Genomic DNA, 26085 nt, shown 5'->3' with positions numbered 1-26085 from the left:
TCTTCTACCTTCAGCTCTTTTCCAGCTACCTTTTGTGTGTTATCTTCTCTTGTTAGAATGTAAGCTCCTTGAGGGCAGGGGCTGACTTTCCTTCTACTTATATGTATATTGCCAGTGCTAAGCGCCTTGATACATAGTACAAAGTAAATGTTTAATAAATGCTTGTTGATTGACTTGAGTATATTTGCCAAGTCCTTAGTACAGTGCCTGAAACATAGTAGGTGCTATATAATTACTTATCTCCTTCCCCCTATATAAATAAATGTTAGCTAATATTAACCAAGTCATAGACTCTAAGAAGAAAGAACCAGAAAGAATGAGAGCTGAGAACTCAAGATAGATACCACTGTGTTGGTAGAGGGCAGGCTTTCATAGTAATAAAAAATATTTATATGGTAGATTTTAAAATACCAACATTCTTCACATACATTATCTTAAGCCAGTCTCTTCATTCGCATGCCCATGTTTTCTTGATCACAGATTGAGAGGTAAACAGGACCTTAGAAATCATCTAATGTATTTCTCTCTCCTTACAGATGAGAAAACTGAGGCCTAGAGAGGTTAAAAACCTTGCCCAAGGTTACATAGGTAGTAAGTAGTCCAGTTAGGATTTGGATGAAAGTCCTTTGTCTTCAATTCAAGGCCTATTCACCTTGTTTTGAATCGTGGACCCCTCTGGCAATCTGGAAGAGCAATGGACCTCTTAGAAGATTTTTAAATGCATGAAATAAAATACAGAAAATTGCAAAAGAAACCAATTATATTGAAATGCAGTTATTAAAAAAAATTTTTTTAAGTTTACAGACCTAAGTCTGAAGAATGTCTATCTATAGTAACAGTTCTTGTGACCAAACATTAGCCCCCATGCACCTGTACCTCTGCTAATTCTCCACACCTGACCAACAGAAACAAAGTACACAGGCACACACTCACACAGGTCAAGAAATGTCATTTTTATCTAAATAAGCTTAAGTTTTGAGTTTAGCAAAATGTAATCTAAACTCTAATTGAACAAATCCCATCGGTTACACATCCTGTCTGCAGGCTGTTGATACTCCAAATGCTTTAAAATAATTAGATTGAAGAGTTGCCCAGTAATCAGGAAGTTTGACTTTCTGCTCTTCTAACCCACAGGGCCCCTCCCACAACATGCACAACCCACATAATGTCCAAACCTCGGCCAAAGCTATAGCGTTTTCTTCTGTCATTTCACTTCTCTTGAAGTCTGTGAAGTCACTGAACCAAGACTTCAGCTTCCAAATTGCAGTCAGAGAATCTCAGAGTTGGAAAGGCCCTAACAACTCAACCAACCCCAAATATCTCTTCTCCATCTCAACCAACAAATTACTATCAAGCCTTTTCTTGAAGACATCTAATGAGGAACTTACTACCTCCCAGAGGTCACTTGCCTCTAGTGAACAATTTTACATATATAATGGTATAAAATTATACATTATATAATTATATATTTAATTATCAAATTATGTACTATGTAATATGTTATAGTTAAATGCATATTTAAACCAAAACTTTAATGAAGTCCAGCAGTAATTTTTAATTGAGAATATAGTTTATAATTCTTATATATTTTAATTTATGAAGGTGGGTGAGCAGGTGGAGTTTTTTAAGTGCTTTTGTGAAGAGGTCTAAAAAGAGAGCAGGGTTCAGCCATTGACACTGAGGTTTTTTTTTATGTAATTTAATTTATTTATTTGCTTTTTGGAGGGCAATTGGGTTTAAGTAGCTTGCCCAAGGTCACACAGCTAAGTTTTTTGTTTGTGTGTGTTGTGTCTGAGGCCAGATCTAAACTCAAGTCCTCCTGACTCCAGGGCCAACACTCTATTTACTGCACCACCTAGCTGCCCCTGACACTGAGGTTTTGATAAATATTAAAACAATTACAGATTTTTCATTACAAAGAATCAAAAAATACCCCTCAACCCTTGGAAAGCCATTTTTAGAACTAACCCCCCAAGATACCCACAGGGAATAAAAAAATGATCAGTGATCACAGGGAACCCAACAGTTTAAAAAGGCAGTAGTTTATAAATAGACATTTTTCAGATCCACATACATTTCAGTGTCACATCACCATTGATGCTGACTTGACACATTCAGAGCAGAAGGGGGAATTTCCTGTTCTCGATATAAAGAGTTTGGTAACCTTGGTTTCTAGAGCCTTTACTTTCTTGAGGAAATAACAACTAAAAAAAAAAAACATCTTGAGTTAGATTATGCAGTTATATTTAAGCTAAGGGGAAGGGGAGAATCTGGTTAAAATAAAAGAATTTTGAAATGAAAATACTTGACCAAAATATATTTAAATGGTGAATAGCCTTTAGAATTTAAATCTCCACAACATCTGATTGCCTAGTTCTTTTTCCCCTCTCCAAGTGCAATACAAATACATGAAGTAGGCATTACTACAGGGCGTGTGCTTCTAATAAGCGTTCAGCACATCAGAGACCGCATAAACCACACAGTTGTGACAATTACTATAGCAACTACAGAAATATTCAAATTAAAATACCCACTCACAAGGCTGCCCACACAGAGCTCTTGGATCCATCTACTTCAATGTACAGTATGTAAAATCTAGAAGCCCTACTATTTTGTACCCCCTGTTTCTCCAAAACCCTAATAGAAATTGTGTCATACATAGGCTGAGTGTGTAGGTGGAAGTTACCAATGCTTAATGGTGCTATTTGTCTAATGCCATCCCCAGGTGTAGAAATGAAGACCCTTTAGGGGAGTCACCAAGGTGGTGAAAGTTATGGGGTCCACTTGCTATGACAACTGTGTTAAAGATGGTTAGCTTAGAAAGTAAAAGACTTAGGAAAGATAAGGTTAGCTACATTCAGGTATCTGAAGAACACATAGTATGGAAGAAGCATTGGGCCAGTTAAGGAAGACCTCAGCAGACAGCACTAGGAATAATTGGTTCTAATTACAAGGAGGCAACTTGAGGTTTGAGGAGAAACAGCTGTAGCACCATGGATAGTGTTCTGGCCTTGGAGAGAGAAAGACCTGAGTTCAAATCCCACCTATGACACATGCTGATTATGGGATCCTGGTAACCTGTAAATGCTTTAGGCAACTTTCCAAGACAATGTCACAGAGAAAATATGACCTGAATTGGCAGAAGGAGATTCCTCATCAGAGAATTCCCTATATCACTAGTCCAGTATCCCTATAAGAAAAAAAAACTTAATAATCATTAGAACTCTCCAAAAGCAATAGGGTTCCTCCTCACTGGGGTTCTAAAAAACAAAGAAACAAAAGCTGGACGATTACTCAGTTGGTATATTGGTTACTATGGGGGGGGAGGGGAGGGAGAAAAGAAGAGGGGAGAGGGAGAGAGGTTCTTTTTTAGGTATAGTTTAATCTAGATAACCACTGAGGTCCCTTGCTAACCCTGAAATTTTGTAGTTTTATGAAATAATCACTATCTGTTTGGCCTTAAGGTAATGAATTTAATCTCTCTGGGCCTCAGTTTCCTAAATGCAAAATGAACAGGTTAGACTAGGGGACCTCTGAGACTCCTTTAAGTTGTAATATTCTATTTTTATTTGACTTGTAATTTTAATTAAGAGACCTGGGAATTTGATGAACTAAAATATCAACCCTTTAAAGGTCAAGTTGATAATAGAAGACTGACTGGATTTTCATTATTTAACATATGTGGCTACAGTTTTAGTATTATGTTCAGTTGTCAGAGACTCCCACAGCAGGAAGGGTATTTTTTGTGGTGTTTTCTCACTTCTCTTGCCTCTTAAGTCTCCACCAAAGAAATCTGGGGAAAATCTTTGCAAAGCAATCAATAAACATTTATTAAGTACTTGTATATACATATACTAGCACTGTTAAAATAGAAAAACTAAAACTAAATTCCCATTTGTAAGAACACCATTCATGATATTACAAAGGAAAATTTTAGAGTAAGGAAGAAAACAAAAGGGAAACCCCATGAATGAGGAATTGTTCATCTCAAAGATTTCCAATTTAAATGGCCATTTAAGTGATTCTACTTACTGGTTCTACCAGCCTTCTCTTTGCCTGCAAGTCACACAGATTCATAGGTTCATACATTTGGAGTCAGAAGGGATTTGGGGGGTCAATGAATCCAACCCTTAATTTTAGAAATGAGAATATTGAGACCCAGAAATGGCAAGCAACTTGTCCATGAGACAAGGCTCAGGCTGATTCTGATTCCGAAACCAGCAATCATTAAGCTTTACTCCATCACTTCCCTTGACATCCTGGCCCCTACCTAGCGCTCTCTGCAGATACTTTGGGACTCATAGACTCATGGAAGGTTAGAATTGGAAGGGAACTTTCAATCTCTTCACTTTACAAACAAGTAAAATGAGGGACGGGGTAATCAAGTCACTTCATGGGACTGAGGATTTAGGGAAAAGGTAACTGCATGTTTAAAATAATGGACTGCTATTCCATTGTGCTCTTCATGCCATTGTTTCAAATTCCATCCTTATTGATTGTGTTTGAGAGGCAGTGAAATATATGGAGGGGTAGGTAGGTGGTACAAAGGAGTCAAAAAAACCTAAGTTCAGATACGGCCTCATATACTAGCTGTGTGAACTTAGGCAAGTCTCTCAACCCTGTTTGCCTCAGTATCCTCATCTATAAAATGAACTGGAGAAGAAAATGGTAAACTATTCCAATATCTTTGCCAAGAAAACCCAAAATAGGGTAACTAAGCATCAGACATTACCTAAAAACAATTGAACAGGACTGTCTAGAAGATGCTTTTCTTACTGTATTTCTGGCAATCACATTTTGCTTAGGAGCAAAGTTCGGTTTATTAGCCAACCAATATTAAACACTCAGTGTTGCATAGGATTTCCGGTCAAAGTTTTTACCTGAGAACCCATTTCTTTTTCTATAAGACTTTACTGGAGTTTCACTTTTCCCTATTTCCTAGCTGTGTACTATATCCATGAAAGTCATCTTGGAATAGTGGAAAGCATTCTGAAATTAGAGAAGGAAGGACATGAGTTGGTGCCCAAGCATCGCTGCATATTAGCTTTATATAGTTAATATAACTAAGACAGGCAAGGTGCAACCACTTGCAACCTCATCATCTGTCACCTGGGAAGAATCATATTATTGAGAATCACACTGGATTGAGCCTGTGCTCAATCAGTCAGAAAGACCTGAGTTCAAATCTAGCTGCAAATATTTATTTGCTATGTGACCATGAGCAAGTCATTTGACCTCTTTCTAGGCCTCAGTTTCTCCTCTGTAAAATAAGCGGGCAGGACTAGATGATGTCTGAAATTCCTCCCCACTCTATTCTAAATTCCTCTACCTAATTCTTAGGTTTCTCGTCAAGAATATGTTTAATGAATGTGTACTAAATTGAATAAATAAATAATAGTTACATATTATTTTAAAGTTTGTGAAGCATTTTACAAATATCTGATTTTATCCTCAGAACAACCCCGGAAGATAGGTGCTATTATTATCTTTATTTACACATGAAGAAACACAGGCAAAGAGAACTTAAGTGACTTGCTCAGGGTCACACAGCTAGTAAGTGTCTGAGACCAGATTTGAGCTAAAGTCTTCCTGACTTTCCAGGGCTCTATCCATTGAGCAACCTAGATGCCACTTGACAATTTACAAAGTGCTTTCCAAAAATGAAATGCCTATCCCCCTGAGGACCTGCATGGATACAGAGGAGCTGACATTTAAAAACCCCTTTTGAAATGAGAATTCTGAAATTTAGTCAGGTAGGTTCCTTGCTTATGCTTACTTACCTTAGGAATTCTCAAAAACAAGTTATTGCTGTTTTCCACTTAATAGTATTTTATTTTTTCCAATTATATGTAAATATAGTTAGCAATATCCACTTTCATAAGATTTTGCTTTCTAATTTTTTTCTCCCTCCCCTTGACTGCAAGCAATCTAAGTTATACATGTACAATCACATTAAACATATCTCTACATTAGTCATGTTGTGAAAGATAAATCAGAACAAAAGGGCAAAACCATGAGAAAGAAAAAACAAAAAAAGTGAAAATAGTACTCTTTGATCCACATTCAGACTCCATAGTTTTGTTTTGTTTTTCTGGATGTGGTTAGCATTTTCCATCATGAGTCTTGGAATTGTCTTAGATCATTGCATTGCTGAGAACAGCTGATCATCACACAATGTTGTTGTTACTGTGTACAATGTTCTCCTGGTTCTGCTCACTTCACTCAGCATCAATTCATGTAAGTCTTTCCAGGTTTTTCTGAAATCCACCTCTTCATCATTTCTCATAGAACAGTAGTGTTATTTTTTTTAAAACAATAATTTGACAATTGCATAGAGTTATTGGGTTTCTTTTGCTTTCCTGAAAGATTGGTCACTTTTTATCATCACTTCAATGAGGAAGTGTTGAGTTGGCTTAGCCCAATGCTTGAAAATGACTCATTCCAGAAACAACTTTTGTACTGTGATTTTCACTTTATAGTTAAAAGGATTGATGGGAGAGAGGAAAAAGTGACTTATTCATGGCCACACAATACATTAGTGGCCAAGGCAGGATTAGAGCTCTAAGCTGTTATTTTCCAGATGAGCTGCCCTCTAAAGCTATAATCTAAACAGATTCAGAGATCATAGCTCTCAATTTGGCATTTGATCTGCCAAGCTACATTACCTTTGAGAAGAGTTAGTATTTGAATTTTGGGACAGAATATGAGGGGAGAAATGTACAAATGAATAATGAAAAGAGGGTTTAGCCCTCTCCCTGACCCCCTTTCATTCAGAGGGGCAGCATGGTATAAAGCATTGGCTTTTAAAGTGTGATCTAGGGACCTCTACAGCTCCCTAAGATTCTTTCGAGGAGTCTGCAAGGTCAAGATCATTTTCAAAATGCTAAGATGTTTTCGTTTCTATTATGAAAAATCAATAGATGTAATCCACATGAACAAAGGCTTCTGGAGTGGTTCTTAATAAATTTTAAGAGTGTAGAGGAGTCCTAGGAACAAAAAACTTGTGAACTGAAGGATTATGCATACAAAGAGCACTGGATAGGGCAGCAGAAGACCTAAATTCATATCTTAGTTCTTCCACTGAGCAGTTGTGTTACTTTGAGTTACTTGAGTTTTCTGAGGCTCATTTGCTTCATCTATAAAAGGGGTATGTATAATAGTTTCACTCTCTATTCAAAGACTTGTTATCTAGATCAGATAATATAAAATAAGTAAAGTCCTTTATAACTACAAAGCACCCTGTAAATATGAGCTAAATATGTGAATGTGTGGCTAAACAAGTTGCAAGACATTAATGTCATGGAATATAACTTTACTGTGATTAATGTGCAGAATTCAGAGAAACATGAAAAAACATATAAACCAATTACAGAGTAAAGAAAGCAAAACTAAAGGGAAATACACATAATGATCCCAACCAGGTAAATGAAGAAAAAAATTGAATATTGTGGAATTGTGAAAATTGTGGAATTAGGACCAATCTAGATCTGAAGAAATGAGGAAAAAATGTACCTTTCTCCCTTCTCCGCATGTGGGGCTGGGTATTGAGGGGGAGACTATGGGTGTGGAACATCACCTATACTGTCAGAATCAAATGTTGTGTTAATAAATTTTGCTAAACTGCTTTTTTCCCTCTTTAATTATTCTACATTACAAGGACAGATTGCTTGGTAGTGAACAGGAAGGGAGATATCCAGAAAGAACAGTGATTTTAAAATAAGATATATCAATACTTTTTTTACAGTGAATTCTTAGTAATATTAATGACACCAGGGTTTGATCTCCATTTGTCTAAATTATAGAAGCCCAGAGTTAGAAAGGACATCAGAAATCACTTAGTCCAAACTATGCATGAAAATTAATTCCTCCATACCATTGCTAATCAAGGGATCATCTTCCCCATTTCACTTTTGGACACTTTTCCTTACGTTGAGATGAAATCTTCCCCTCTGCAACATCCACCCATTTCTCTGTTCCTTGGAGCATAAATTTAATACTTCTCCTAGATGAAAGTCTCCAAAAAGAAAACTCTTGTGCTCCATTCTCTTCTCCAGGCTAAATATCCATCTACATAGCATCTTCAAGTGATCTTCATTTGGTCTCCTATCCTCTCCTCTTCCCAGTAGACCTACTGTAAATATATTCCAGTTGGTCAATATCTTTCCTAAAATATACTCAGAAGGGAAGGAAAAAGAGAAGACATCACCTCATAACCCTCAGCTGTGCCTTAGACTCTAGTCAGGCAACTTGCAAATGAAGACCCTTGGCAACAAGGGAAACAATATGAGAGAATATGGATGGTGCCATCTCAATCTAATGTAAATCTTGCTGACAATGGTTCTGGACATTATCTTCACATTTTAAGGAAGACCCTCTTAGTTCCTTGGTTCTTCCTTTAGGAGGCAGCTAGATAACTTACTGGGCCTGGAGTCAGGGAGACCTGAGTTCAAATCCAGCCTGAGTCACTTTAATAACTATGTGACAAGACACTGAACAAGTCAATTAACCTCTATTTGCCTAAATCCACTGGAGAAGGAAATGACAAACCACTCCATGGACTACCTTATTATGCTATGGTCCCATAGGTCCCATAGGTCCTACGGGGTCATAAAGCGTCATGCACAACTAAACAGTAATGACAGCTGCTAGTTTCTATAGGAATTAGATTTTGATGCTGTATGGTTGTGAATCTGGGAATACCACAATCAATCAACCACTTATCAAGTGCCAACTATGACCAAGTCATTGTGCATGAACTCCAATGAATCACAGTGGTGGGTGAACTAAAAGGCAATGAAAACACAAATAATGAGGATAAATAAGCTACAGTACTGGTGTCAAACTCAAACAGAAACAAATCTTTGTAGGCTACATATTAACTTAGAAAATCACAAATTAACATAACCTATGTTTTATTGTATTTTTATTTATTTTGTTAAACATTTGCTGAGAATGGCAAACCACTCCAATCTCTGCCATTATAATTAATCTGGTTTCTGGGGCATCCAGGAGTTGCTGGCTGCCTGAAACAACAGACAGGGTGTTTGATACCTCTGGGCTATAGCATTTTTGTTTGTTTGTTTCCCAATAACAGCCTAAAGAGAGTAAGTGGCATAAGAGAAATCATCCACACACAAAAAAAATCAATCATTGGAAAAAAGAGATGAATCAGTCAGGGAACAAGGGGCAGAAATAACAGATAGATAGCCCATGTTCTGGCTTGATACCCACAAAATGGAAAGAAATCTAGAGGAAGGCCTCTGGCATATTGGGTAAATCCCCTATGGAGTATTTGTGGAAGAACACTGGCAAGAATCACACACAATGAGAAAGTGTGGGTGGGTAGCAATCTCTACCACTGGGAGGGACGCCCACAACATTGAGAAGATGAGTCCATTGAAATTTTAAACCATAAAGAAATGCGGAAAAGAACACACAAAATGGAGCTGCTTATTTCAGTGAGACTTTTTCAGAGTACAAGAAATCCATGTTTCCAGAAGTCATGTTTTAAAATTCAGGGATTTGTTACTGGCATATGGGTATCTGAATTTCTGGCAGCGCTCTTAGAGTTATGGATGTGTGACAAATCAAGAACCACCAAAGGTAGTGTTAGAGTGACAAACGAAAACCAAAAAATGAACAATTTTGTTATTGACATGTCAGGAAAACAAATGCTTCTTTGTTTCAAAATGAAGATCACGTATATGGCTAGGAATGCAAGTAGCTTCATTTCTGGCAGACTCTGATGCCATTAGAGGACTATCATTTCTGAGGCAAATTATCTAACTACATTATGGAATCTTTACAGGAGTTTATTCTGACTGTTTCTGTCCAGTGCTATATTAATGTAGTGTCTAACTTCAGAATGCCATATTGTGTGTATATGTATGTGTGTGTACACACACATGTATGTATATATGTATGCCTGCATTCACATACATATGTGTATATATGTAAGTGTGTGTGCATGCATTTGTGTTCTAAGTCTAATAATAACACTTAGAACATAATAGGGTCTTAATAAATGCTAGGCAGTTCAATGGATAGGGCAGCGAGGGTGGAATGGTGGATAGGACACTCACTGGCCCTGTAATCAGGAGGAATTGAATTCAAATCCAGCCTCAGACACTTACTAGTTATGTGACCCGGTTTGTCTCAGTTTCCTCATCCATAAAATGAGTTGGAGAAGAAAATGGCAAACTACTCCAGTCTCTGCCAAGAAAGCCCCAAAATAGGTCATGGGGAGTTGAACAAGACTGAAAGGACTCAGCAACAATAGTATAGTGGATAAGGCACTTCCTAAAGTCAAGAAGAACCGAGATTCAAATCCAGACTGGAATATTTACTAGCTGTATGACCCTAAGCAAGTTCCTAACCTCTGTCTGCTTCAATTTCCTCACCTGTAAAATGGCAATAATAATAGCACCTATCCCCTCCCCCCAGGATAGCTGTGAGGATGAAATGACATAGTATTTGCAATTTTCTTTGCCATCCTTAACATTCTATATAAGTGCTAAATGCCATTATTACTGATTGATCAGAAAGTGTCATTTCGTAAGTATGGATACCCCACTTTGTGTTTCCTACTAAATAGATCTACCACCCTTCTAAGAGGAGTCTAAGATGTGAAAAATATCAACAGATATTTTTGAGAGTTGCTTGTTCCAAAAAATTCACCATCCTTTCTATTGAAAAAGATTCCAATGCCTTTAAGCTTTTGTAAACAGTGTTCCATAATAGCTATAACCAAAAAATTCACCGTACTTCAATCAACCTGGGCAGAAGCCTCTCTGAGCTTTGCTAGGGCTGGTCTTTGAAAAACAAACAGAAAGTGTCAGGAGTGATGCCTGTGTTCATAGTTTGTCCACACTGATTGGGTCAGAGAAAGCCTGAGCTCCATTGATGTAAATTTTAGAACCCAAGGGTCCTTCACATCAAGATTAAAACTACACTATCAAATGTTATGCTGTTGTTCAGTCATTTCAGTTGTGTCTGACTCTCCTTGACCCCATTTGGGGTTTTCTTGGCAAAAATACTGGAGTAGTTGTCCATTTCATTCTCCAGCTCATTTTGCAGATGAGGAATTAAGGCAAGCAGGGTTAAGTGACTTGCCCAGGGTCATACAACTAGTAAGTGTCTGAAGCCAGGTTTGCACTCAGGAAGATAGGTCTTCCTGACTCCAGCTTCAGTACTCCATCCACTGATCCACCTACATGCCCTATCAAATGCTATATAATCTTCATAATCAGTAAGCATTTATTAAGTGCCTACTGTAGTCCAGACATTGTGCTAAATCCTCAGAATACCAAGAAAGACAAAAACATAGTCCTTTCCCTCAAGAACTGACATTCTAATAGGGGAAATAAATATACAAGCAACTATATACAGAGTTAATATGCACACAAGTACACATATATGTGGATATACACATTTGTGTATGTTAAGTCAACAGGTATTTATTAAACACTCTTTTGGGTACTGTGCTGAGAGACTGGAATATGGAATATGGAGAAAGAAAGAGTCTTTCCCTCAAAGAGCTAATGATGGAAGACAATATATAAAAAGGGGCTGAAAAGGATGGGGTGGATAAAGTGCCCTTTGATAGATCATGGTCAAGAAATTTTGCTTTATGAAGATGAGTCATGGATACAGTTTGGAGAGGGATGATGACTTGTTTGATCTAAGCTTCCTCTTATACATACAATTCTCTGTGTATGTGTCTGTCTGTCTCCACATATTATATTACATTACAACCTCTCATATATTGCATCATATTATATATACACATATATGTAGGTATATATTTGTATATGAATATAAGTATGCATGTTTGTATATGTATAGTACACACAAGATATATTCGGAGTAAATGGAACATAGGCTTAAAGAGAAGACACTCATGATGGGAGGAGAATGGAAAAAGTTCTCTTTTGGAAGGTGGGATTTAAGCTGAGTCTTATAGGAAGCTAAGAGGCAAAGGTGAAGAGTGAAAGAATTTCCGGAATGGGGGAAAACCACTGAACAGACCCAGAGTCTGGAGGGAGGTAGAGGGTCCTGTGCGAGAAATAGCAAGAAGGCCAGCGTCACTGAAAGATACAAAGCCCTTTGCAAACCTGAAAGTTCTCTATGGATGTCAGCTGTCTAATGTTATTTTCATTACACTACACCATAAGTCAAAGAACAAGTCCAATATTATTTCTTTATTTTTTTTTTTTTTACCAAAGGTCATTACAAGATTTAAAGGCCAAGATACAGGGTAGAGTGTGATATTCCAGGCATATGACACAGTTAGCAAGAGTTTCTGAAAAAAGCAATATTTCAGAGGTAATTCTGCACAAATAACCATTAGCTGTCATGTCTAAAATAGCTTCAGGCTCTGATTTCTGAAACCACCAGCACAGAGAGAGAAGCTTAATAGTTACAAACATGTCTCCACCAGAAATTAACTGTCTTTACCATTTCCAAAATTATCAGAGCACTTGGTACATATTAGGTATGTATAAGCATTTGAGTGTGTTTGGGGAAGGGGTATTATGGGAAAGTACATGTTTATTTAGGACTTTGATTCTCCCTATGGAAAGTGTGAACCTGCCCACTGACCCTTTATAGAGTTATATCCATACCTTATTGAGAATGAGTAATCAACTGAGAATGAAATCATTGGTTTGGTCTATTGTGGATGGGTTGGGGGTGGATCAGTTGGCTCAGAGCTTATGAATTGAAGTAATCCTTCTGTGCCTGGTTTCTAAAAGGTAGTCTTCATTGCAGAGTCTTTTCCCTTCTCCCCATTTGGCAAGGAGGGAGATTGCTAAGAGCTGTGCTGAGTCAGCCCGTTCCCTGGGAGCAACCATTGGCTGACCTGAGGCAGAAACATATGGTAAATATTTTTTTTTTTACTTGCATATCCCAAAAGCAGAGTTCCCATCCTTTGACTTGGAAAGATGGTAGAATGAGCTTTCAACCAAAAGGATGGCAGCCATAGAGAGGGAGACCAAGTGACCAAGTGGTGGGAGTTCCTCAAACCCAGTTTTCTGGAGCAGAGTTGAAAATTCCTGGAGAATTCCAGAAAACAGCCATCTAACAAGAGGGGGCATTCTTAAAGAGAAGAGGAAAATGCAGGCAGCTCCTGAAACTTGAAGATCAGCTAACTTAAAGTGGGGGATTAAGATACCTGAACTTTGCCCTCTACTATCCAAAGCAATTTGGACAGTGCAGGTCTATGGAGGGCAGGTTGCCTAACTAACAACCCCAAGTTCACTTTCTTCCTAGGAAAAAGTTCAAGTCCCTGGGGTAGTAATTGTTTTTCTTTGTCCTTCATTCTCAAAGAGAATAATGTTATCAGGGAGGTGATGCCATGACATGCAAGCAAATTGGATTTAAGTGAGGGAGTAAAATACAAATGGAGGTCTATATGTGGTAAAAGTGAGACTTAACTGAATGTTGGGTAGGAGAGTATCACCACAAGTTCATTTCACTTCAGAACGATATACAAAACATTGAATAGCACTCTGAGTCTGTGAAACTGCATAAAGCTCCATGGGAAATTTGGGACTCAACAGAGACTAAAGTATTGTTTCATGAATTCTGTGACCACTGATAGAGAGGATATGATCAAACAATTCTTAAATACAGTTGCAAACTTTTTTGAAAAAAAAAAATGCTGCCTCAATTTTATACTTTTCTGGCATGGATGAGACTACAGTCAAGATATCATTGTTGTTAAGCTCAAAAGATTTTAGAAAAACATGGAAAGACTTGCCCAAAATAATAAAGAGTAAAATGAACAAAAGAATATTTATACAGTAATAGCAAATAAGTTATTTTGACTATTATAAATACCCATATTAACTATAAAGGGAATGTGAAGAAAGACACTCTGCAATTCAGAGAAAGAACTGATAAATAGAAGTATGTATAGAACAAATATATACCTATTGGTGTCTACTGCAACCATCTCTAGGTGGGGGTGGGAAAATGGAAGAAAAAAAATAAATTTGCATAATTTTGTTGTATATTTGAAAGGAATAGCAAGTTGTGCATAATAGATTTGTAGTTTCATGTGCAATCATCTTTTTTATTGTACTGTTATGAAAATGCTTGTCTTATTTGATAAATTAAAAATAAAAATTTTTAAAAGATACTGTCGTTCATCCTTCCTTTTCAAAGAGGATCAATGATATCACATGATGATATCTTGACTCATGTGTGAATTGGATTTAAGTGAGGCAGAGTTGCACAAAGTCATCAGCCTCACTTACTCTTCCAGAATCATTGAAGCCCAGTGGCAAGATGAAAGTCAAGATAACTGAAGATGACCCAGGATACAGTGGATGACCTTGGCATCTTAAAAGTCTGACCAAGTTCTAAGTACTCTGCAGTGACTGCTTTACCTGCCACAATGGCCTTTGGAACAAATTGTTCTCCTCTGCCCAATCTGCTGGGGGAAGTCTTCACATTTTGAGTCAACATTCCCCTAACTCACTGACTGGTTTGAGGTTTGTAGGTTACCTTCAACCTGGTTTAGCCCATCTGCTGAGGCACTTTTCCTGGAATGTGGCCACTGTGACGCTACAGCTTCTTGGGGCCAGAGGTAAGTGTTGGGTGAAAGGTGGACACCCAAGGTGGAAGAGGAGCCCCAAAAAGGGCTTGGCAAGCCTTCACTGCAGAAATGCTAGTCCTCTCTTAACATCCTGTCTACTCCGAGAATAAACAAACATGATGTATATTGAATAGCATGGAAAGATTTACATGAGCTGATGTAGAATGGAATGAGCAGACCAGGAAAACAATATACACAACCACTGCAACAATGTAAATTAAAAAAAAAACCTGAAACTGGATGTTATAAAATTATACAGAACAAGTGAGGTCCCATTAGAAGAGATATGAGAAGATACCTCACCAACTCCTTTGCAGAGAGGCAAGGGTCCATAAGTAGGGAACATTTTATATAACAAGTTTTTGTGGTGTTTTGATGAGTTTTACTGAATTTGTTCTCATTCCTCTTTTTTCCTTTTTTAAAAAAGTATTTTGCTATAAGAAATGGCTTTCTGAGAGAGGGAAGGGAAGGTATATAAGGTGAAATCTAGGTGATAAAAATGTTATCAATAAAAATTCATTAAAATACCTGTGTGATTCCTATAGGTGGTTTTTAAATTTTCTTTGGGATAGAATAAAGACTTATATTTAATACATATATATTTTTACCTTGGGTGCTTATCCAGGAACTAGAGACTCTTTCACCCATATCTTTGGGGACATAGATATTGACTATATTCTGAGATTCCATAGTAAATTCTCACTGTGGGCAAAACAAGGCAAAGGGAAAAGTTGGGTTTGTTTGTTTTTTTTTAAGGAAGACTCAAATTTTGGCCTCTGTTCATGTAAGAACAGAACATGGGGTGCTGGGCCAGAAACTACATTAAAGTGAATGGAAGGAAATAAAGCGAATCCTTAATGAATATTCATCATGGTTACCCTCAAGATACTTCAAGTATGGATCTGGATGTATACTGCAGAGTGAAATATCCACTGCTTCATGGGGTCAACAAAGTTTCAGAGGCCCTAACTCACAGTAGCAGGCAGAGTCTGAAATCAATCATTCAATCAATAAGCATTTATTAAGTACCCCCTATGTGCCAGGAATTGTGCAAGGCACTGAGGATGCAAAAATTAAATAATCCCTTCTTCCAGGCAGAAAACAGAATAATGTCAGGGTTTCTCTGAACTTGACAAAGCTAATATTGAGTAGATAGTGTGAGCCATAGCAGCTGAATCCAAGATTAAACCCAGAAGAATAGCTCCCATTAGTGAAAGGACCTGTAAGTCTTGAAAAATGAAATTAAGCCAAAACAACTTTAGATAGCTATAAATTCAGTTCTTACAGTGCTGTAGTTGAGGCAAACCCAATTTTGATATATAGTTTTCAGTAGGACCTTTCCTTTTTTGTAAGTATTTTCTTTATGGCGGGAAACTAATTGGTAGGGAATACAATTCCCCTTCAGAGCAAGTGGTCATTTCAGTGGCTGAAGTATCTAGGTCCAAATTCCAGCTCTGTTCTATACTGTCTGTGTAACAGTGAATGAGTTATTTGCTCTCTGTAAATGTCATATTCCTTCTCTCTAAAAAGAGGAGAATGATTTCAGGAGGTCAAAGGAAGGAAGGAAGGAAGGAAGGAAGGAAGGAAGGAAGGAAGGAAAACTTCTTGACAAAGATACTGGAATGGTTTGTCATTTCCCTCTCCAACTTATTTTACAGATGAGGAATTGAGGCAAATAGGGTTAAGTGACATGCCCATGATGACACAGCTAATAAGTATCTGAGATCAGATTTGAACTCACAAAGATGAGTCTTCCTGACTCCAGGACCAGCATGCTATCCACTGTGCCACCTAGCTGCTCTGTATTCAGGAAGATATATGAGTTCAAACCCAGCCTCAAACACTTACTAGTGACTCTGGGCAAGTCATTTAACCCTTGTCTGCCTCAGTTTCCTGAATTGTAAAATGGGGGTAATAATATCACCTAACATTCAGTGCTGTTCTAAGGGTCAAATGAGTTAATATATGCAGGACCCATATTCAAAAATATGTATAGCAGTTCTTTTTGTGTTAGCAAAGAATTGGAAAACGTGGGAATGCTCTCGACCCTCCTAACTGGTATATGATGATGATGAAACACTTTTGTGCTACAAAAAATTATGAAGGAGATGGTTTCAGAAAAACCTAGGAAGATATATGTAAACTGATGCAAAGTGACATGATCAGAACCAAGAAAATATTATACACAGTAATAGCAATTTCGCGACAATAATCAAACATGAAAGACTTAACAACTCTGATCAATACAATGACAATTCCAAAGGATTCATTATGGAAAATATTATCTACCTCCAGAAATATTAGACTCTAAGTATAGATTGAAACATTTTTCTCTTTAGTTTTCTTTTCTTTTCTTTTTTGGAGGGCAATTGAGGTTAAGTGACTTGCCCAAAGTCATAAAGCTAGTGTGTGTGTTAAGTATCTGAGGCTGGATTTGAATTCATGTCCTTCTGACTCCAGGGCCGGTGCTCTATTCACTGTGCCACCTAGGCACCCCCCTCTTTATTTTTCTTGCTTTTTTGTCAACATGGTTAACAAAGAAATCTGTTTTATATGATTTCATAGATGGATGGATAAAATGAATATTGTATTTCTTACTTTCTCTATGAGTCAGGTAAAAGGCAAAGGGAGGGAAATTTGGACCTGAAAATATACAAAGCACTTTGTAAAATTTAAAGCCCTTTTAAAATTTAAAATAGATGTTAGCTGACATATTACATTTTATTTTCAGTAATGTCATACATGTTACATGTCTAATTAGCACATAACTCTTCTACTTGGTGGAAATTCCATCACAAAATCACCTTGCAAAATTTAGTCCTAAATCTGATGACCATCAAAAATAACCATAATGAGGAAAATGGAAACCTCCATTTTTATGTTCAGGTAGTCAACCTTTGCATTTTAAAGGAAAGGCCACTGAGCTAGCCCATCAGTTCTTTTATCTTGGATAAGCACTGCAGGTGGACAATAATAATTAACCCCGGGGAAATGGAGAGGTGCATAGTGGCTATAAAGATACTTATAGCACATTGCCAACAAAGATATTATCAGAAAGATGCATGATGGGAAAAGAAGGTGAGATGGTAATAGAATAATGGGTAAAGAGTCTGTGGTTTCCATTGCTATTCACACAATGCCAAGAAATCTAGAAAAATCTCCCCAGACAGGTTGGGTTGACTTCCTTTTAATGGTTTATTGGGAGGACATAGACAAGAGTCACACATTAAGAGAAAATATGTCTGTGACATAATCTGCATAAATAAAGGAAATATCTACATTGATGAGAACCCTGGTCGTCAAAATATCCAGGAATAAATTCAATGTTCTGAATATCTCACTTAGGAGATCTCATGACAGAATTTTTCCCTTTGTCCCTGCCTATCCTGTCTCTAGGGATTCCTCCTTCTTCCCTCCCTAGCTTCTTCCTGCTGGCCAGATGGGAGAAACATTGCCAAATGGTTGTCCATGAGGCTTATTCACTTCCACCATTCCTATTGAACTCTTACCTTCTTACTCTTCATTCTCCCAAATGGAAGACACACCTCTGAGAGTGGAAGGAATGAAAATCAGAGCCCCTATTGCAGACTAAGGCCCACTTCAACCATCCTGAAGGACTAAGTAATGGGTATAGTCCTAGTTCTGACCCAAAGGGCTTGGGGACAGGTGTGTCAAACAAAGGGAATTAAAAATCATGTGGCACCTACCCACTCTACATGGGACTCTTTAGCATTAAGTGTAAGCCTAAGCAAAATGTTTATGCATTTCCATCAACTGAGGAACCCTGCCAATTATATTTTTTTCCTTTTTTTTTTTTGGCCTTTTTGGAGGGGGGGAAGGCAGGGCAATTGGGGTTGTGACTTGTCTAAGATCACACAGCTAATAAGTGTTAAGTGTCTGAGGTCAGATTTGAACTCAGGTCCCCCTGACTCCAGGGCCAGTGCTCTATTCACTGCACCACCTAGCTGTCCCCAACCTTGCCAATTCTAGAAACTATGAAGTGTAGATTTTAGCCTGGGGAACTGAGTACTAATCCATCTGGTTGAAATGACCCTTTCAAAAAATCTAGAAAGCATTTATTAAGTACCTACTATGTATAAGTCTCTTTACTAGGTACTGGAGATACAAAGGCATAATAAAATGAGTTTCTGCCCTCAAGGAGCCTTCATCTACCAAAAAACACAGAGCCTATGGGCCACACTGCTAGAATTAGACAAAAACACAATAAGCCTCTGTCAGGGTTCAGCTAAACAGTGAGGCGATAATTTTGACAACCAGGCTGCTACATTCTGGCCTAAAATAACAGTTTTGCAAGGACATTAAAGTTGCCCAGGTGGGAAACCACTTGAATTCACAATATCTTTCCTTATTCTGAAAGGAAAAGACATTTGTTCCTTGACATGCTATCAGTAAAACCGTTCATTTTTATTTGTCAGCAAGAGACACTGAATCAAAGAGAAAAAATCAGAGTGGAAATAATAATGACTGAAACTCAGATAGAAAGAATACAAAACACTAAGAAAGAAGTTTTACTTGGGGGGGGTAGAAATTTTGTTGCTTTCTTGGGGAAAACAGTGTGCTTTTGTTCATTTCATTACACTAAGCAAGACTGGTGTGTGAAGAATAGCCCTGGTGATACTTCTGCATTGAGGAAAAAGAAAAACACATATGTCAATCAATTAACAAATATTTAGAATGCTTGCTATGTGCCAGGTACTATACTAAGCCGTACATACAAGTAGGGCAGCTAGACGGCACAGCAGATAGACTGTCAGCCAGGAGTCAGGAAGATTTATCTTTCTAAGTTCAAATCTGCCCTTAAACACTTATTAGCTATGTGACCCCAAGCAAGTCACTTAACCCTGTTTGCCTCAGTTTCCTGATCTGTAAAATGAGTTGGAGAAGGAAATGGCAAACCAATCCAGTATGTTTGCTAAGAAAACTCCAAATGGGGTCACAAAGAGTCAGACAAGACTGAATAACCAACCAACCAGGGATACAAGCACAAAGAAAAAAACTATCCTACTTTCTAGAGGCTTACATGCTAACATATTTGAAAGGATCTTTCCATTAGCTACTGTCAAACTCTAATATTTTCGGATTTTTTCAGTATCTGCCTTATCCCCCTAGTAAATTGTAGCTCTTTCTGACTTTTTCTTTTTCATTTTTGTATCCCTAGTGCCTAATACCAAGATTTGCAATTTTTATTTAGGAATGAACCTGAGATTTCATTGGAACTCCTGATGGAAAAACTACTTCACCAATGTAGTTTGGCATTTGGTATACAACTTTTAATCTCAGAGCACTTAGCACCGGGCCTAGAATTTAGCAGGTACTTAATAAATGCTCTCTAATTGACTGATCAAGAGTTGCCAGGGGCAGTGAGAAGTTGAATGACTTGCCCAGGGCCACATTGCCAATATGTGTCAGAGGCAGATCTTCCTGATTCAAAAGCCAGACTATCTACTCAAGTCAACAAACATTTATTAAATGATTACTATGTGCCAGTCAGTGGGAATATAAGTACAAACAGTAAGAAAAACATCCTCTGCTGTCAAGGAACTTACATTCAAATGGAGGAAGGTAATATTAAAGGGAGTTGAAAAGTAGATGGGGAGAAGGGAACAAGTGAAGGAGATGAAGTTACTTAGCTTGAGAGTATGGTAGAAAAAGTTATATGAAGAGTTAAGAATTAAGCCTGAAAAGAAATGATGATATGGTTTGCCTAGCTCTTTAAAATGAAGGTCCATCTACTATGTCATATTGCTTTTAACATTATACATAGCAGGTACATCCTTAATAAACATTTCAAAATTTGTTGAAGGTTGAAAGCAAAATTGTCGCATCAATCAATTCCATCTTCCTCTATACTCCATGAAAGTGACCAGAAGTTCCAATCAGAATCTTCATGCTCATATTCATCTTCTTCATTCACCTAATTAAACCTGCTTTTTCCATTAACATTTCAACATTTCAAAAACTATTTCCTATTCAATTACATTGCTTTTCATTTTCATCAAATTACAAGTATGGCAACATGCTTGGAAATTAGTATGACTTTAATTACATTTTTGTATATTCTAGTTTTAAGCATCTGAACAAATCATTTAACCTCTCAATGCTCTAGACAACTCTTTAAAACTGCACATTACAGAAGAGGGGCCAACCTGCATTGGAAGAGGGAGTTTCCTTATCTGGGAGGTCCCTATACCAATGAAACCACTGGTCAAGTCCCTATGCCTATCCCTATTTTAAGTAAAATTTATTATGTTAAAAAGGGGAAAAGGCAGGCTACCACATAATTTCTCACTCTTCTTTATGGCCGTTTTACTGTGCTTCAACTGCATTAGGGTTGAAATAGGTTTTTGGAGGCTAGCCTGAGACTTTAACCACCTTTTATAGCATGGTTTCAATGGGAAAACACATTTCAAAGTTACAATCAGTGGACTTGTCAATGAATTTTTAAAACACAGCCCATTTGCAAGTTGGGTAATACCTTGTGGTTGTTTAAATCCTGAAAAGCCTTGTCATGGTTTCTAGATTTATGAAACCATAAAATAGTATGAACCTCATCTGATGTTACCACCACTCAATTTTAAATCCTGAACGATTTTTACCACGTGCTCTGTCCTGGAATTATACTAGAACAGTGATGCCATACCTAGGTATTGACCCAAAGAAAGTAAAAAACATAGGAAAAGATCACCGAGATTCAAAAACATTTAAATCAGCATTTTTTGTATCAGTAAATAATTGTTAGGAAAGTGGGTAGTGACCCAAGGGAGGATAGCTTAATAAATTGTGGTGTGCAATATTCTTCCTTTCCCCCATAGGAAAAGATGCATATGATGAATTCAGAGAAGCTTGGGAAGACTTATCTGAACTAATATAGAGAAAAAAGAAATCCAACCAGAGCAACTTCAACAATGACCAGGATAATGTGAAGCAAGGCAATATAGAAAAAGCAGTGACCAATCAAATGATTTCAAAGGACAGAAGGTAAAGCATGTCTCCTACCTCTTAGCAGGAAGTAATGTATTCCAGGTGCACAATAAAGCATACCTTGTCAGACACAGACAGTATGTTTATTTACTTTGCTTAAATGACCTATTTTGTTGCAAGTCAGAGTTGGGAGGTGATGGAAGGTGTGGGAGAGTAGAAGAAAGTCATTGAGAAATTACAATGATATAAAAAAAAGAATATCAAGGAAGGAAGGAAGGGAGAAAGAAAGGAAGGAAGGGAAGGAAGGAAGGAGGGAGGGAGGGAGGGAGAGAGGGAAGGAAATTCTGAGATGGAATCCTTTATCTGACACTTGAATGGCACATGGACAAAATCAATTAATCTTAACGTCAATTTCCCTGTCTACAAAATGGGGATAATAATATCTATAGTATTTAACTCAAAGGATTGTGGAGAACAGCAAATAAAATGATGCATACTAATATAAATGTCAGTGGTCATCATGGGATCTACAAGGAGAATTAATCCTCATCTCTATTAACACTAAAGAAGGCAGTATTGTGTAATCATTTGGAAACCTGGCCTCAGACAGGAAAACCTGGGTTCAAGTCTTGCCAGTGACACATACTGACAGTATGACCTTGGGTAAGTCATTTCACCTCTGAGTATCCCAAGCAGTTTTCTAAGATTGTGAATTTAAGATTACAAACTCTCATAAACTATCTAATTTATAATCTCTAAAATTATATATACTCTAAGATTATAAGTACAGATGCAGATCTGCATTGGTAGAAAGAGTTTCCTCATTGTCAGTTACTTTTGCCCATGAAGTCAGAGGTCCCATCCAAAAAAAAAAAAAAACCAAAAAGTTACCCTGATTAGTTACTGTTACCTTAGGCTTCACATACAAGATGCTAAAACAGCTGGTTTATTTAGGAAAGCAGTCCAAAAATCCACAATCCAGATGTGAAAGAGATATACACATATAGACATACACATATATATAGACATACACACAATGACAATCATCTGAACTGACTGGTTTTTTTTTCACTGAATTGAAAGATTAGACCAAATATTTTCACGCTGAGTCTCTCACACAGCCTACATGAACTAAATTTTCTCTTTGAATACAAAGAGGGTGTTTATTATTTACTCCCTTGGGTTCCAAGAAAAGCATTCTTCTTTCAGTTTCACCATTCTCCCCTCCATCCAATTTTATGCTTGTCATCTGATAGGGGAAAAATGGGCCTGCCGCACCAGAATTATTCTCTGTGTATCTCCCTCCTCTGTCCTAAGTCATAACCCTTGTAGATGATTCACAAAAATAAAGACTGTATAAGGGTAGAATGAAGTGGCATAGCCCTATAGAGCAGAGAATGATAAATTCCCCCTTCATATTCATGGAAGGATGGAAGGAAGGAAGGAAGGAAGGAAGGAAGGAAGGAAGGAAGGAAGGAAGAAAGGAAGGATAGAAGCACCCAAGGAGACTTTTATGCTAAACTGGGTCTCCTAAGTACTTGAATCATAAAACATTAGGATCACAGATTTCCAGCAAGAATAACCTCAAAAATCATCTAGTCTCTCTCATTCTACAGATAAGGACATTTCAGTGCCTTGGAAAGGCAAAACAAATTGTCGCGGGTCACATGGGTAATAAATAGCTAAGTCTGGATCTGAATCCAAGTATAGGATCAAAAATCCAGAGCTGGAAGGGAACTTAGAGGTGTGTAACACCCTGATTTTCTAGCTGAGGAAACTGAGGCCCAAAGAGGTGAAGGTCACACAGGTCATAAACATCAGAAGCAAAATTTGAACCCACTTCCTCTACCAATGGAGCCAGGACTTTTCCAACTACTCCATGCTGACTCCCATGCTACCATCACACTTTCACAAATGCCAAATACGTGCTTCTATACCAATTTTGTGCTCCATCTGTGATTTTTTAACTTTGATAACTTCAATTGGTCTTCCCTAATCTTCTTTACTATTAATGCTTTCCCTCTGTTGATTATCTCCAGTTTGTCCTGAATACATCTTGTTTGTACACAGTTGGCTTCCTGTTGTCTCCTCTACCAGACTGTAAGCTCCTTGAGGGCAGGAGTTGTCTTTTGTCTTTTTTTGTATCCCCAGTTCATAGTCCAGTGCCTGCACATATTAGGTGTTCAATAAATGCTTGTTGAATGACTGACTATGATTGACAACAACCTGGAAGAACTTGAGACAGCCCAGGTCAACTTCTAGTCCATCCTCCAGTAGATTCAAACTACTGAACTCTGGTAGGTACTGCAGAAATAAAATAATGGATGGTCCCCATCCAAAAGCCATAATATAAAATGCAAATTCAAACATGACATTTCCTTTCCTGGGGGACCAAAACATATGCTTTCTATTTATGATTATTAGTCATTAATCAATGGTTGCCATATATAGTCTCCTTCCCCTGGAAAATACAAAGAAACAAAGGAAGAATACAGGCACATAAACTCACTTACCTAGTTGACAAGTCTAGAGAAGCTTCAAGCCCCTAAAGCACTTTGAGATTTTCCAGTGGAGTCACAAAGCATGATTTTTTCACCCCACCCATGTAACAAGAGTCTACATCATTCACTGCCCCATTAGATGGCTTTCTATTCTTTTCTAGTGCTCATCATCCATTGATTGGCGCTAGATGTTATGTGCTCCAGCATGGCTACAGTAATGGGTGGTATGATTATAAAATCCATCCTTAGGGTATTTCACCCAGGGATAAAAGAGAGTCTTTTTGCTGCATGAGAAAATTTTTCTCAGTTTGAGATGACTTATTTTTATCTCTGGTAAGTTATATTCTGTGCCTTGGGCATGCAGCATGCAAAAAGAAAAAAAAATGGCTTTGAGTCAAGTGCCTGTCTAAAGAGGTTTCTTTAAAAAAAAAAAGAATGAAGCCTCCATTTATACCATGTGACAGACACAATCTTATCTGTTATCTAGGCAGTGTTACCAGTTCAGATCCTTTACTGTTGGGTGAATTGAGTTTAAAGGTAGATAAAATAGAGCTTTGGTTACAGGATGTAAACTGATCTGGAAAAAAAAAATTAACAGGCAACTTACCTACCATGACACTGTATATAGTTCTTGTGTGAATTGAAATTTGGACTAAAAATTATATGTAATTCATGTGCAGAATGTCAGTGTAAATCCAACAGTCATTAAATGTGGGTGTATTGGGGAACTCCAAAGACTTTACAATTTCTTGTGCTTTTTATCTAATTCTCACCACATCCTTGGGATCATAAAATCATAGATGTAGATTGGAATGGACCTCAGAGTTACTTTGTGCAATCCCTCATTTAAGAGCTAAGGAAATCATGACTGGGAGAAGAAAACTCAATAGTCCAGGGTTACACAGGTAGACAGTGCCAGGATTCAACCTCAGGGCTGCTGACTTCGAACCCAGTGACCCTTTCCAATGTAGCACACCAATAGCTATTATTGTTCAGACATTTTCAGTCATGTCCAACTCTCCGTGACCCCATTGAGATTTTCTTGGTAAAGATCCTAGAGTAGTTTGCTATTTCCTTCTCTGGTGAATTAAGGCAAAGAAAGATTAAGGGACTTGCCCAGGGTCACAGAGCTAGCAGGTGTCTGAGGCTGGATTTTAATTCAGGTCTTCTTGATTCTAGGCCCAGTTCTGTTTTGCCACCTAACTTCCCAGATAGTAGAAGTCATTCAATCTTTGCTTCATTTAGCATTTGTGGCTCATTGCTTTTTTGTTTTGTTTTTGTTATTGTTGTTGTTTCACTATGTTTTGCATAGTTTATTTTGTTATACACAATTTAAATAACAGGAACCTGGGAACTTACTGAACCACTTAGGAACACACATTTAAAATCTGAAGACATAAGTTCATATATCTATGTTGCTTACAAACCAAATCACATCTGAAATAAGCTTCAGGCTCTCTTACTCCATCTAACTTCTAGGTAAATATTCCAGTGCAATATAAGCATCTTTAATGTAGGCTTTCCTTTACTCTCCTCCCTACTAGATATTCTCTTTAGAGTGTGGAAATTAACTTTAGCAACTGCTTTCCACAACAAATGTATTCATGCATCCTCATATATCTCTATGAGGGTCTAATGGAAACTTTCCTTGACTACTTATTCTTAGCTGCCTTTGAAAAGTGAAGTCAGGAAAAATGATCCATTATCTTCATACTGTAAGTCAAGGAATAAATGTATAAACTCTCATATCTCCCCCAGGGGGAAGAAGAAGAAGTGGAGAACGAGGAGGAGAAGTAGAAAGAGGAAGGGGAGAAAGAGGAGGAAGAGAAGAAGGAGGAAGAAGAAGAGAAAGAAAAGGAGTAGGAGGAGAAAAAGAAGGCATAGAACAAAGAAGGAGGGGAGGGGAGGGAGAAAGTGGGGAGAAAGGGCGAAAGGAGAAGACAGGGAAAAGAATAAAGAAGGAGAGAGAGAGAGAGAGAGAGAGAGAGAGAGAGAGAGAGAGAGAGAGAGAGAGAGAGAGAGAGAGAGAGAGAGAGAGAGAGA

Source organism: Petaurus breviceps, unplaced genomic scaffold (assembly GCF_028583685.1).
Source record: "Petaurus breviceps papuanus isolate PSGF00001 unplaced genomic scaffold, PetGlider_PUasm1.0 225, whole genome shotgun sequence".
Classification (NCBI taxonomy): domain Eukaryota; kingdom Metazoa; phylum Chordata; class Mammalia; order Diprotodontia; family Petauridae; genus Petaurus; species Petaurus breviceps.
Note: the sequence above shows the minus strand (reverse complement) of the source record.